We start from the raw sequence: 13,134 nt of genomic DNA on the forward strand, positions 1-13,134 counted from the left end.
GTAATGGGGATAAGCTAGATGCATTCCCCATAAGATCAGGGGTGAAGCAAGGATGTCCATTATCACCCCTACTATTCAATTTGGTACTAGAAACGTTAGCTGTAGCAATGAGAGAAGAAAAAGAAATTGAAGGAATTAGATTAGGAAAAGAAGAAACTAAATTATCACTTTTTGCAGATGATATGATGATTTATTTAGAGAATCCTAGTGAATCAAGTAAAAGACTACTTGAAATAATAAACAACTTTAGCAAAGTTGCAGGATATAAAATAAACCCACATGAATCCTCAGCATTCCTTTACATTACTGACAAAGCCCAACAGCAAGAGATAGAAAGATAAATTCCATCCAAAGTTACTGTAGACACTATAAAATATTTGGGAGTCTATTTGCCAAGACAAACCCAGGGCCTATATGAACATAACTATGAAACACTTTTCACACGAATAAAGTCAGATCTAAATAAATGGAAAAATATCAGTTGCTCATGGTTAGGCCGAGCTAATATAATAAAAATGACAATTCTACCTAAATTAATCTGTCTATTCAATGCCATACCAATCGAACTACCAAAAAATTATTTTACTGAGCTGGACAAAATAATAACAAAATTCATCTGGAAAAACAAGAGGTCTAGAATATCTAGTGTATTAATGAAAAGAAATGCTAGAGAAGGTGGCCTAGCCATACCAGATATTAAACTGTACTACAGAGCAGCAGTCATCAAAACTACCTGGTACTGGTTAAGAAACAGGGGTGTGGATCAGTGGAATAGTATAGGTACACAAGATGGAGAAGTCAACGACTATAGCAATCTACTCTTCAATAAACCCAAAGAGGCCAGCTTCTGGGCTAAGAATTCACTATTTCACAGAAACTGCTGGGAAAATTGGAAAATGATAGGGCAGAAACTGGGCATAGACCAATATCTTACACCATATACCAGAATAAAGTCAAAATGGGTTCATGATTTAGGAGTAAAAGCTGATAGTATAAGTAATTTGGGAGAGCAAGGAATAGTTTACTTATCAGATTTATGGAAAAGAAAAGAATTCATGACCCAACAAGAGACAGAGAGCATTACAAAATGCAAAATGGATAATTTTGATTATGTTAAATTGAAATGTTTTTGTACAAAAAAAGCCAATGCAACAAAAATTAGGAGGGAAGCAGAAAATTGGGAGAAAATCTTTGCAAATAGTATCTCTGATAAAGGTCTCATTTCTAAAATATACAGGGAACTGAGCCAAATATATAGGAATACAAGCCATTCCCCAATCGAGAAATGGTCAAAGGATATGAACAGGCAGTTTTCAGAGGAAGAAATTAAAGCTATCTGTAGGCATATGAAAAAATGCTCTGGATCACTACTGATTAGAAAAATGCAAATCAAAACAATTCATAGATACCACATCTCTCCTGTAAGATTGGCTAAAATAACAAAGCAGGAGGATGATAAATGCTGGAGAGGATGTGGGAAAATTGGAACATTGTTACATTGCTGGTAGAGTTGTGAGATGATCCAGCCATTTTGGAACTACGCCCAAAGAGCCATTCATTCATACCCTTTGACCCAGCAATACCACTTCTAGGGTTGTATCCCAAAGAAATCACACAAGAGGGGAAGGGACCCATATGTACAAAAATATTTATAGCAGCTCTTTTTGTGGTAGCCAAGAATTGGAAATCAAACGGATGCCCATCAATTGGGGAATGGGTGAACAAGTTGTGGTATATGAAGGTAATGGAATACTATTGTGCTATAAGAAATGGGGGATGATACGGATTTCATGACAACCTGGAAAAACCTACACGACATAATGCTGAGTGAGCGGAGCAGAGCCAGGAGAACATTGTACATAACCGCAGATATATGGATTCCGTGAGCACCAACCCTGACAGACTTCACTCTTCTCAGCAACACAAGGTGCAGGCACAACTCCAAGGGACTCACGATAGGGAATGCTATCTACACCCAGAGAAAGAACTATGAAGTTTGAATGCAGATTGAGGCACACTACATGCTCGCCTTTTTTCTTCTCTTTTGTTTTTGTTTTTGGGGGGTTTTTTTGGTTCTGTTTCTTCTTTTTCATGATTCATTACATCGGTCATAATTCTTCTCCACAACTTGACTAGTGTATAAGTTCATTCAATGTGAAGTTATATATGGTAGTTATATGAGATTCCATGCCATCTTGGGGAGGGAGGAGGGAGGGAGGGGAGAAAATCTGGAACTCAGAATTATGTAGAACAGTCTGTTGTAAACTAAAAATAAAAACAAACAAACAAACAAAAAAATATTCCTGGGAGTTCTCATTTTGGGATTTCAGGTGTTGACCAGTGAATTATTCCAATTTCCATTTTACCCTCTGGTTCTGGGATATCATGGCAGTTTCCTTTGATAATTTCCATATTTTCTCCCATTTTTCTGTAATGTATCCTTTCCTTTACCTTTACTATTTTTCTTACAATATCTTGAAAATATAAAACACTTCTTTATAGATCTTCTTTTTCAATATTCTGCTTCAGTATCAAGATAGCTCTATCATCCTTTGTGACACTAGGATGCTGAAAGAACCACTTTAAAATGCTCCCTTTGATTAGAATAGAAACATCCTTTTTCTGATTTTTCACTTGTTATCTTTTATTTTTCTCTTGACTCCCATATTTGTATTTAAAGTTTATATTCAGCTCCAGTATTTTTATCAAGAGATTTGAAAATCTTCTATTTTATTGAAGGTCCATTTGTTTTCCTTGTAGGATTTCACTTGATTTTCTTTGGCAAGTTATTTTCAGTTGCAGACCTTGGTTCTTTGTCCTTTGGAAGATCACATTTCACATTCTATGTTCCTATGCAGTTAACCTACTTATTATATACTTGATATTTGAATTCTTTCTTTCTGGCTGCTCTCTCCTTTTGTAGATGGGTAAAATGAATTCCAGAAAAGGGACATGACTTGACCAAGATTATAACTAGTAACTTGATGATTGACAGATCATAAGTCTAGAACTCAAAAGGATCTCAATGATCATCTACTTCAAACACCTTCATTTTATAAATAATGAAATGGAAGGCCAGGTACTAGCCCAAGGTCATAGAGGTGGTAAGCAGCAGAGGCAAGATTTAAACCTACAAGCCCTCTCGATTGACCAGCTATCTTTACTATTTCAATTGTATCAAAAGCTGGGACTTGAATCCAGGCTTTTCAATTTCACGTCTTCAGTAATACCACTTAATCCAACCCACTGATCATATCTCTCCAAATCTTCTCCTTTTCCAGGCTAAATACCATCAGTTTCCAAAGCTATTTCTCCTCTCAACAAGCACTAGAATTACTTGTTAATTTGAGGGGAAAATGATGCTGTGGCCAATAAATACTGTGGTGATGGGAAACAAATTGAATTGACTGTAATATAAGGGCTTGTTCCCCCACACTCTTCAAATCACATCCACACATCTCCTCCTGATTGCCTTTTGGATTAGTTCTATTCAATTCAAAAACCCATTTTTGAGAAATGTTTTGTGAAGATCCTCTGCTAGGCACCAGAGAGAGAGAGAGAAAAAAACTATCAATTATATCGGTCCTCCCAAGGATTCATTCTGAAGTTCTACAGCCCTTCTCCATCCATCCAGGTTCATTCATTCTGTAGTTCTCAAATGCTGCCAGCAGGTGGCTCCAGGTTTTTTTTTCCTATTTTATTTTATTTTTCAAATTGCAAGCATTTTTTTTTTCCTGCTTCCCACACCCATCTCCTATTGGAACAAATAAAAACAAAAATTTTGCAACAAATATTCATATTTCATAAAAAATAAATGCCTATGCAAGAAATGTCCAAAAATATGTCTAATTCTGTATGTTGAGCCTATCACCTCTCTATCAGGAGGTGCATGCTTCACCATTGGTTCTTTGGAGTCATGATTGGACATTATTTGCATCAACATTATTAAGTTCTTCAAACTTATTTTTCTTTATGACTGTAACCCCAGGCTCAAAACCCACTGGTATGAGACTCTCTCCAGATTGATAGAGTTCAATGCCTGTGCCTGCAAGACGGGCAAGGTGAAATTGGTGAGAATGGATATTGTTATTGTATAAATTATTCCCCTGGTTTTGCTGACTTCACTTTGTATCAGTTCATGCAAATCATATGAGTTCACCATTCTTATGGCACAATAGCATGCTATTTATATGACATAACTGATATAACATAATTATATGAATCATATGACAATATGACATAATTGGTTCAGCCATTCCACAATTGATGGACATCCCCCTAGTTTCTAATTCTTTGTCACAACAAAAAAAGCCAATGTGTGTGTATAGACACACACATATGTACATGCATATACATACATATTTACACATGGGTACATATATATGTGTATAAAATTTATATAAGGGCTGTTATATGATATATAACATAAATGTATTTATATTTGTATATTTTCATACACATTCTTTGGGGTATAGGCTTGTTAGTGGTATGATGGGTCAAAGGGTATGCATAATTTGATAACTTTGGGGGGTATATTTCCAAATTTCTTTCCAGAATGACCATCTCAATAAACAGCTCCATCAACTGTATATTAATGTACCTGTTTTCCCACAAGCCTGTCAACATTTGTCATTTTCCCTTTTTATCAACTTAATCTAATGAATGAGACAAGTAAATGATTTAGACATGTAAAAGTTAATATCACAAACAAATTAAAAGGAACATGGAGAAAATTACCTTTCATATTTATAGCTAAGGGAAAAGTTCATGATCAAACAAGCAATAAAGAAGATCACAGAACATGAGATAGACTTTTATTTTATAAAATTGAAAAGTTTTTTTTTTCACAAAGGTAACCAATGCAGCTAAAATTTGAAGAAAAAAGAATTAACTGAGAAAAAGAAGTAACTTTCTCTGATAAATGTTTCATTTCTAACATATGTAAGGATTTGATTCAAATATTTACAAATAAGATACATTCCTTAATTGATGAATGATCAAAAGATATGATCAGACAATTCTCAAAGGTGGACATTCAAGCTAACAACAGACATTTTTTAAAAGCATCAAATCACTACAAGTTAGAAAAATTAAAATTAATGCAACTTCTGTTTTCCTTTTCTTGAACAGTGAGTCCCTAAATGAATGAATGAATGAATGCATGAATAAAGCATTTATTCAATGCTTATTATGTGTAAAGATTTGTGTTAAGAACTGGGGATACAAACAGGAAAGAAAGACAGGCCCTTTTCCCAAGGAGCTCATGTTCTAGTGGGGAGAGAACAGGTATGGAAAGTTTCAGCTTCAAGTCACATGCATAGTTCCTGTGATCCTTAGGGCCTGGTGGCAAAAGAGGTGATAATGTGTCTTCTTTAATGACATTTTTACTGATAAAATCATTTCATTTGACAGTGCCAAGAACTCTTTTTTCTGGGTTTTCAATGGCTATAGGGAGTTCCTTCTAGAAAATTTCCAGGCTGCACCTCCATAGTGGTAGACTCCCAAGAGGATGACTCTAGAGGAGAAAGTGAGGGTAATGATTTTCTGCAATTCTGCTTCACTTAAGCCCAGTTGACCCATGAGTCAAGACATCATCCATGATACTATCAGTTCTCTTCAAAAACAGAGGACAAACAGTATTTGCAGAGTTTATGTATTACTTGGCATAGGGAAGGGACTTAATAAATATTTGATGATTTGACTTGGCTTGTTGATGTAGCACAGATGTTATAAACTCCCAGATTTTTATTTTTTTTAATATTTATTTTTATTTTTAGTTTACAACAGACGGTTTTACATAATTTTGAGTTCCAGATTTTCTCCCCTCCCTCCTCCCTCCCCAAGACAGCATGGAATCTCATATAACTACCATGAATAACTTCTCATTGAATTAATTTATACACTAGTCAAGTTGCGGAGAAGAATTATGACCAATGGAATGAGTTATGAGAAAGAAGAAACAGAACCAAAACAAAAAAAAACAACCCAAAAACAAAAACAAAAGAGAAGAGAAAAAGGCGAGCATGAAGTGGGCCTCAATCTGCATTCAAACTTCATAGTTCTTTCTCTGGATGTAGATAGCATTCTCCATCATGAGTCCTTTGGAGTTATGCCTGCACCTTGTGTTGCTGAGAAGAGTGAAGTCTGTCAGGGTTGGTGCTCACAGAATCCATATATCTGTGGTTGTGTACAGTGTTCTCCTGGCTCTGCTCCACTCACTCAGCATTATGTCGTGTAGGTTTTTCCAGGTTGTTATGAAGATTTTTAAATAGAAACTAAAGCTAGTCACAAACACAGTTATACAGATTGAGCAAATAAATTTATATAGCATATCAATGGTCGCTGCATGCTTATGGCTTACAAAAGGCTTATCCCAACTAAGTATATAGTGAAACAACTAAAAAAGTGAAATTTTAGGGGACACCCTAAGGGAATAAAAGGAAAAAATGGAGAAAATGAAAAGCTGAGCTTCTTCATAGAGAAACATAAATCCCGACCTACTCCTTATAACAGATAGAGGTCTCCACATGGGGATTTAGGACATGGGGGCATCTGGAAATCACCCTCACCCTCAGGTGAGAAACCATACTTTCCTGGGTGAGAACCTCTCTATGATTCCCCTCAGCCCACAGAGTCTTCAAACTTGGGGTTTGGGCAAAGTCTTGAAGTGCTTTTTAATCACATGAAACATACCCAAATTCCTCCAGGCTGCCAGAACTTTTATGCCAATCACCTTGGAGGTTTCAGGAAATTTCCTCTGGGTCATTAAGAAAAAGAGTAGCTGAAATTTCCTTAGGTAATCCTTGCTGCTCAAATTTAAGTGAAATTCCAAACTCACCAAACAGTAGGACTACCTTCCAGCAAGGAAGGAAGGAAGGAAGGAAGGAAGGAAGGAAGGAAAGAAAGGAAGGAAAGGAAAGGAGGGAGCAATGGAGGGAGGAAGAAAAGGAGGAAGGAAAGTAAGGAAGGGAAGAGGAAAGAAAGGTGAGAGGGAAGGAAGGAAGGAAGGAAGGAAGGAAGGAAGGAAGGAAGGAAGGAAGGAAGGAAGGAGTTCCCAAAAGAAATTAAACCCTTGAGGTCACCCAGAATTAGGCCCTCATCATGCAAGAGGCAGCATACATACAGCATTAAGATTTCATTGAGGGGTGGAACCAAGATGGCTGCTGGAAAGCAGGGACTTGCGTGAGCTCCCCACCACATCCCTCCAAAAACCTATAAAAATGTCTCTGAACAAATTCTAGAACTTCAGAACCCACAAAATAGCAGAGGGAAGCAGGAATCCAGCCCAGGACAGCCTGGATGGTCACTGGATGAGGTCTATCATGCAAGGAGTGGAGGGGAGAGGAGCTCAGTGTGGGAGGTAGCAGGACCAGCCAGACCAGGAGCTAGGCAGAACAGGCCCTAGCACCCTGAATCAGTGAGCTGTGGCAGATACCAGACTTCTCAACCCACAAACACCAAAGACAACAGAGAAGGTTAGTGGGAAAAGCTGCGGGGGACAGAGTTCGAAGTTCGGCTACCGCCCCAGGGGCAGTTGGGGAGGTGCAGCTACAGAACTACAGCTGTAGTTACTTCCAGCTCCAGGCCCACGTGTTGGGAGGAATTAAGTGGCGGATCAGAGCAGGGGTGAAGAGCCTGCTGAAGATTTGCATCAGGTCTGGGTTGGTGGTTCTTGAGGAAGGAGGAATGCTGGGGTGGAAGAGCTGGCTATATAGAAATAGCTCTGAAATCAATGGTGCATCCCCTCAAGCTTGGAACAAAGTACTCTTTGCTCTACAAGCAGTCATACTCTAAGGAAAAACTCAAGGGTCAAGTAAGTTGACTGGGAACATGTCCAGGCAGCAAAAACGCACCCAGATTCAGTCTCAGACTTTGGAATCTTTCTTTGGTGACAAAGAAGACCAAAACATACAGCCTGAAGAAGTCAACAAAGTGAAAGAGCCTACACCAAAAGCCTCCAAGAAAAACACGAACTGGCCTCAGGCCATGGAAGAGCTCAAAAAGGAGTTGGAAAAACAAGTTAGAGAAGTAGAGGAAAAATTGGGACAAGAAATGAGAATGATGCCAGAAAACCATGAAAAACAAGTCAATGACTAGCTAAAGGAGACCCAAAAAAAATACTGAAAAAATATTGAAGAAAACAACACTTTAAAAAATAGACTAACTCAAATGGCAAAAGAGCTCCAAAAAGCCAATGAGGAGAAGAATGCCCTGAAAGGCAGAATTAGCCAAATGGGAAAGGAGGTCCAAAAGACCACTGAAGAAAATACTACCTTAAAAATGAGATTGGAGCAAGTGGAAGCTAGTGACTTGATGAGAAATCAAGATATTATAAAACAGAACCAAAGGAATGAAAAAATGGAAGACAATGTCAAATATCTCATTGGAAAAACCACTGACCTAGAAAATAGATCCAGGAGAGATAATTTAAAAATTAGTGGACTACCTGAAAGCTATGATCAAAAAAAGAGCCTAGATATCTTCTTTCAAGAAATTATCAAGGAGAATTGCCCTGATATTCTAGAGCCAGAGGGTAAAATAGAAATTGAAAGAATCCACAGATTGCCTCCTCAAATAGATCCCAAAAAGAAAACCCCTAGGAACATTGTTGCCAAATTCCAGAGCTCCCAGGTCAAGGAGAAAATACTGCAAGCAGCCAGAAAGAAACGATTGGAATATTTTGGAAAAACAATCAGGATAACACAGGATCTGGCAGCCTCCACATTAAGGGACTGAAGGGCTTGGAATACGATACTCCGGAGGTCAATGGAGCTAGGATTAAAACCAAGAATCACCTACCCAGCAAAACCGAGTATCATGCTCCAAGGCAAAATATGGATTTTCAATAAAATAGAGGACTTTCAAACTTTCTCAGCGAAAAGACCAGAGGTGAATAGAAAATTTGACTTTCAAACACAACAATCAAGAGAAGAATGAAAAGGTAAACAAGAAAGAGAAATCATAAGGGACTTACTAAAGTTGAACTGTTTTGTTTACATTCCTGCATAGAAAGATGACGTGTGTGATTCATGAGACCTCAATATCATAGTAGCTGAAAGGAATATGCATATATATATATGTATACATATATATACATATGTGTGTGTCTATGTATGTATATATGTAGGTATATATATATATGTATATATATATATGTATACACACACACACACACACAAAGGGCACAGGGTGAGTTGAATATGAAGGGATGATATCTAAAAAAATAAAATCAATTTAAGGGATAAGAGAGGAATATATTGAGAGAGGGAGAAAGGGAGAGATAGAATGGGATAAATTATCTCACATAAAAGTGGCAAGAAAAAGTGGTTCTGTAGGAAGGGAAGAGGGGGCAGGTGAGGGGGAATGAGTAAATCCTGCTCTCATTGGATTTGACCTGAGGATGGAATACCATACACACTCAATTGGGTATCTTCTCCACAGAAAAGAAGGAGGAAGAATATAAAAAAGGGGGGACAATAGAAGGGAGGGCAGACAGGGGAGGAGGTAATGCATGCAACTAGGAAATCATATACACAGGCAATGGGGCATAGAAATTTATCTTGCCCTACAAGAGAAGAAGGGAATGGGGGATGGGAGGGAAGTGGGGTAACAGATGGGAGGGCTGTCTGGGGAATGGGGCAACCAGAATATATGCCATCTTGGAGTGGGGGGAGGGTAGAAATGGGGAAAAAATTTGTAATTCAAACTTTTGTGAAAATCAATGCTGAAAACTAAATATATTAAATAAATTTTAAAAAACAAAAAAAAAGATTTCATTGAAATCAGCACCTCAAAAAATGCCCAAAATTTCCCAAATCTAACATTCAGGATTCACTAGCATCAGTCCCTCCAAAGTGATGTACAGGCCCCACATAGAGCATAGCAGCTATCCAGGCACCTCTACACTGAAGGCCCAGGGGCCAATGACCTTCACCAATCCCTGTCCTTTACCTAGCCTCCAAAACTTGCCTTGGATTCATTGCTCTGCCTCCTCAATAAGGGAACTAGGCTCTCAGTGCTCCAATGCTCCCAGCGCATCCCAAACTCAATTTTCTGAGGGATAATACTGTTTTGGGCTCTAGTCTAACATGGTGATTTTATAGATGACTAAAAGGAGGCCCAAGGAGGCTATGACTACTTCGTGTCTATTCTGTCCATGTTTCTATGTCCATCTTCTTGTTCATATTTATTCTGTCACTCAGAATGAAAGGCAAGTGAGTACAGAATGGTTTCATTTAAGCCTTTGCATCTATAGCATCTTGCACAATGCCTGGCACATAGGAGGCTCTTAATAAATGTTTCTTAATTGATTGCCCAATGCCATATAGGTTGAAGGTAACAGAGCAGTGACTCAAAGCTAGGTGCTGTGATCTCAGATCCACTTTTCACTGGACCTGGAGTCAGGAGATCTGTGTTCAAATGCCACTGCTGCCTCTGCCTAGTTGGGTGATCCTACACAGCCCAGACTCTCCAAAGGAAGGCAGGCTACCTCAGTGAAGAGGGGAAGTGGGACCAACTTTCAGTCTCTCCCTGTGGGTCTAGCCCTTTGGAGGAGTTATGAGACCCTTGGCCTCCTGGGCCTCACCAGCTGTAATGGGAATTCCTGCCCAAGGGAAAGAAAAAATCAGCCTCATTAGATGAAGTGAGAGCAATTGATTCAATAAAGGCCCTGGAGAGCTGGATCCCTGAAGAAGCAGCATCAGATGGATTCCAGACGTGTCTGCTCTCTGGCTCAGGGATCCAGGGTGGGATGTCAGAGAACTGGGGGCCTCAAAGAGGTGGGGTGAGCATGACACAGAACTACCTCGAATAATGGCTAGTGACCCTTGAGCCCTTTCTGCTACCCACTCTCTGCTCATGCTTTTTCTCTTCTCTATTCCTTTCTTAAATTTCACTGCTTCCCTTTATCTATCACTATCTTTCCACTATCTTATGACTTGTGATCTTGACCAAATTAATTAGTGTCTTTGGACCTCAGCTTTTTTTCATTTGTTAAATGAGTGTGTTATATATTATTCTGGAAAAAGCATTGGAATTAGGGACAGGGGATTGGAGTGGACACCCCATCTCTAACAATCACTATTTGCAAAACCTCTGAATCACTTTGATTCCCCGAGACTCTGGATTTTCCTCTTTAAAGGGAGGAGTTGGATTAAATGGCCTTCCAGAGCTAGATTAATTCCCACTGAGTCAGCATCTATAGATATATAACCTCTAAATTCCCTTGTGGGATCTAAGGTGTCACAATGCTTGGAATCTGGAAGAACTGAGGTCAAATCCAGCCTCAGACACTTACTAGCTGTGGACCCCTAGGCAAGTCACTTAACCCTATTTACCTTATCTGTAAAATGAGCTGGAGGAAGAAATGGCAAAGCACTCCAGTACTTCTGCCAAGAAAACCCCAAATGGGGTCACGAAGAATCAGACATGACTGAACAACAATAACGAAAGTTTCCCTGCAGATCTATGATTTAAAATTCTGAGTATTAGTCTTTGGCACATGTGACCTTGGACACATTAATTACATTACACATTACATATTAATGATCTCAGGCAATCTTCCTTGAACCTATTTCCTTTTCTCTAAAGATGAGGAAATTGGAAGGACTGGTCCTTTTGGGGGACTCTTTAGCTCTTTTATTCTGACAGATATGATCCCTATAAGGAGGTGGCCTCTAAAGCCCCTTGCAGATCTAGATTCCTCATTTCTAAATATGAAAAGTGAGACTCATGGCGATGGCAGCAGGGTTGACAGGGCCCTTACATGTGCATGAACAATTCACTGTTGTCCTCATGAGATGAAGCTCAACTCTTAGTTAGCCACCACTCTAGGGGTAGACACAAGGAAGCAAAGTTTGAATCCTACCTCTAGCTTGTGCTATTTTGGGTCAAGTTCCTTCACTTTTGTGAGATTCTACATCTTCAGCAGTAAAATGGAGATAGGAAGACATGAACATGAATAATACATGAAATTTCCACATTTTGGTGATACTTCACTTATTCATTTAGGAAAGTTTTAAGAAATGTCATAATAACCCATGTTTGAAATATCAATAAGTATTTTCATTTACACTCATGATGTGGCATTGGTGATGCTGTAAATATCAACAACCACAAAAAAACAGGGCCTACCCAGTGACCAATGATGGAGGCACAAGCCTGCTTCTGCTAACACAAACACACCAAATAGTGACAATTAGGGAAGGTAGGTGGTGTAGTGGATAGAGTGCAGGGCCTGGAGTCAGGAAGACCTGAATTCAAATCCAGCCTCAAACATTTATTACCTGTGTGACCCTGGGCAAGTCACTTAACCCTGATTGCCTCAGTTTTTTTCATCTGTAAAATGAACTGGAGAAGGAAATGGCAAACCCCTCCAATACTTCTGCTAAGAAAACCCCAACTGGGGTCACAAAGAGTTGGACACGACTGAAAAACAACTGAATGATAACCTATGATCTTCTTTAAAGCGCATCTGCAGGGCAGCTGGCATCAACTCAATCCATCTGTTGCTTCCTGGCTTCATAGCAGAAAGCACAGCACAGGGGACAAAGCGAAGGACTAGGAGTCAAAGGATCTAGATTTGAACCTGGCTCTGGTAGCTACTACCTTCGGATGGTGAACGAATGAAGGAGCTGGATTAGATCACCCCTAAGGCCCTTCCCACTTTAAATCTTTGTCTGTTTTTGGAATGTAACCAGCCAGTCTGTGCTTAAGAACTTTCTGGGACAGGGAGTTCACTCCCACTTGATTCATTGCCTCATGACGAGAATTGTTATTCAGGTCTTCTTTTTTCCTTTTAATTTATTTATTTAGTTTTCAACAGTCATTTCCACAGGATTTTGAGTTTCAAATTTTCTCCCCATCTCTCCCCTCCCCCCACCCCAAGATGGCATGCATTCTGATTATACTGTCCCCCAGTCTGCCCTCCTTTCTATCACCCCACCCCACTCTTATCCCCTTCCCCCTTCCTTTCTTGTAGGGCAACATAGATTTCTATACCCCATTACCTGGATATCTTATTTCCCAGTTGCATGTTAAAATAATTTTTAACATTTGTTTTTAAAACTTTGAGTTCCAAATAGGTCCTCCTTTTACCAAGCTGAAGTGAGTCCCACTGCAGAGTCAGGGGAGCCC

Source organism: Trichosurus vulpecula, chromosome 2 (genome assembly GCF_011100635.1).
Source record: "Trichosurus vulpecula isolate mTriVul1 chromosome 2, mTriVul1.pri, whole genome shotgun sequence".
In the NCBI taxonomy this organism is placed as follows: Eukaryota; Metazoa; Chordata; class Mammalia; order Diprotodontia; family Phalangeridae; genus Trichosurus; species Trichosurus vulpecula.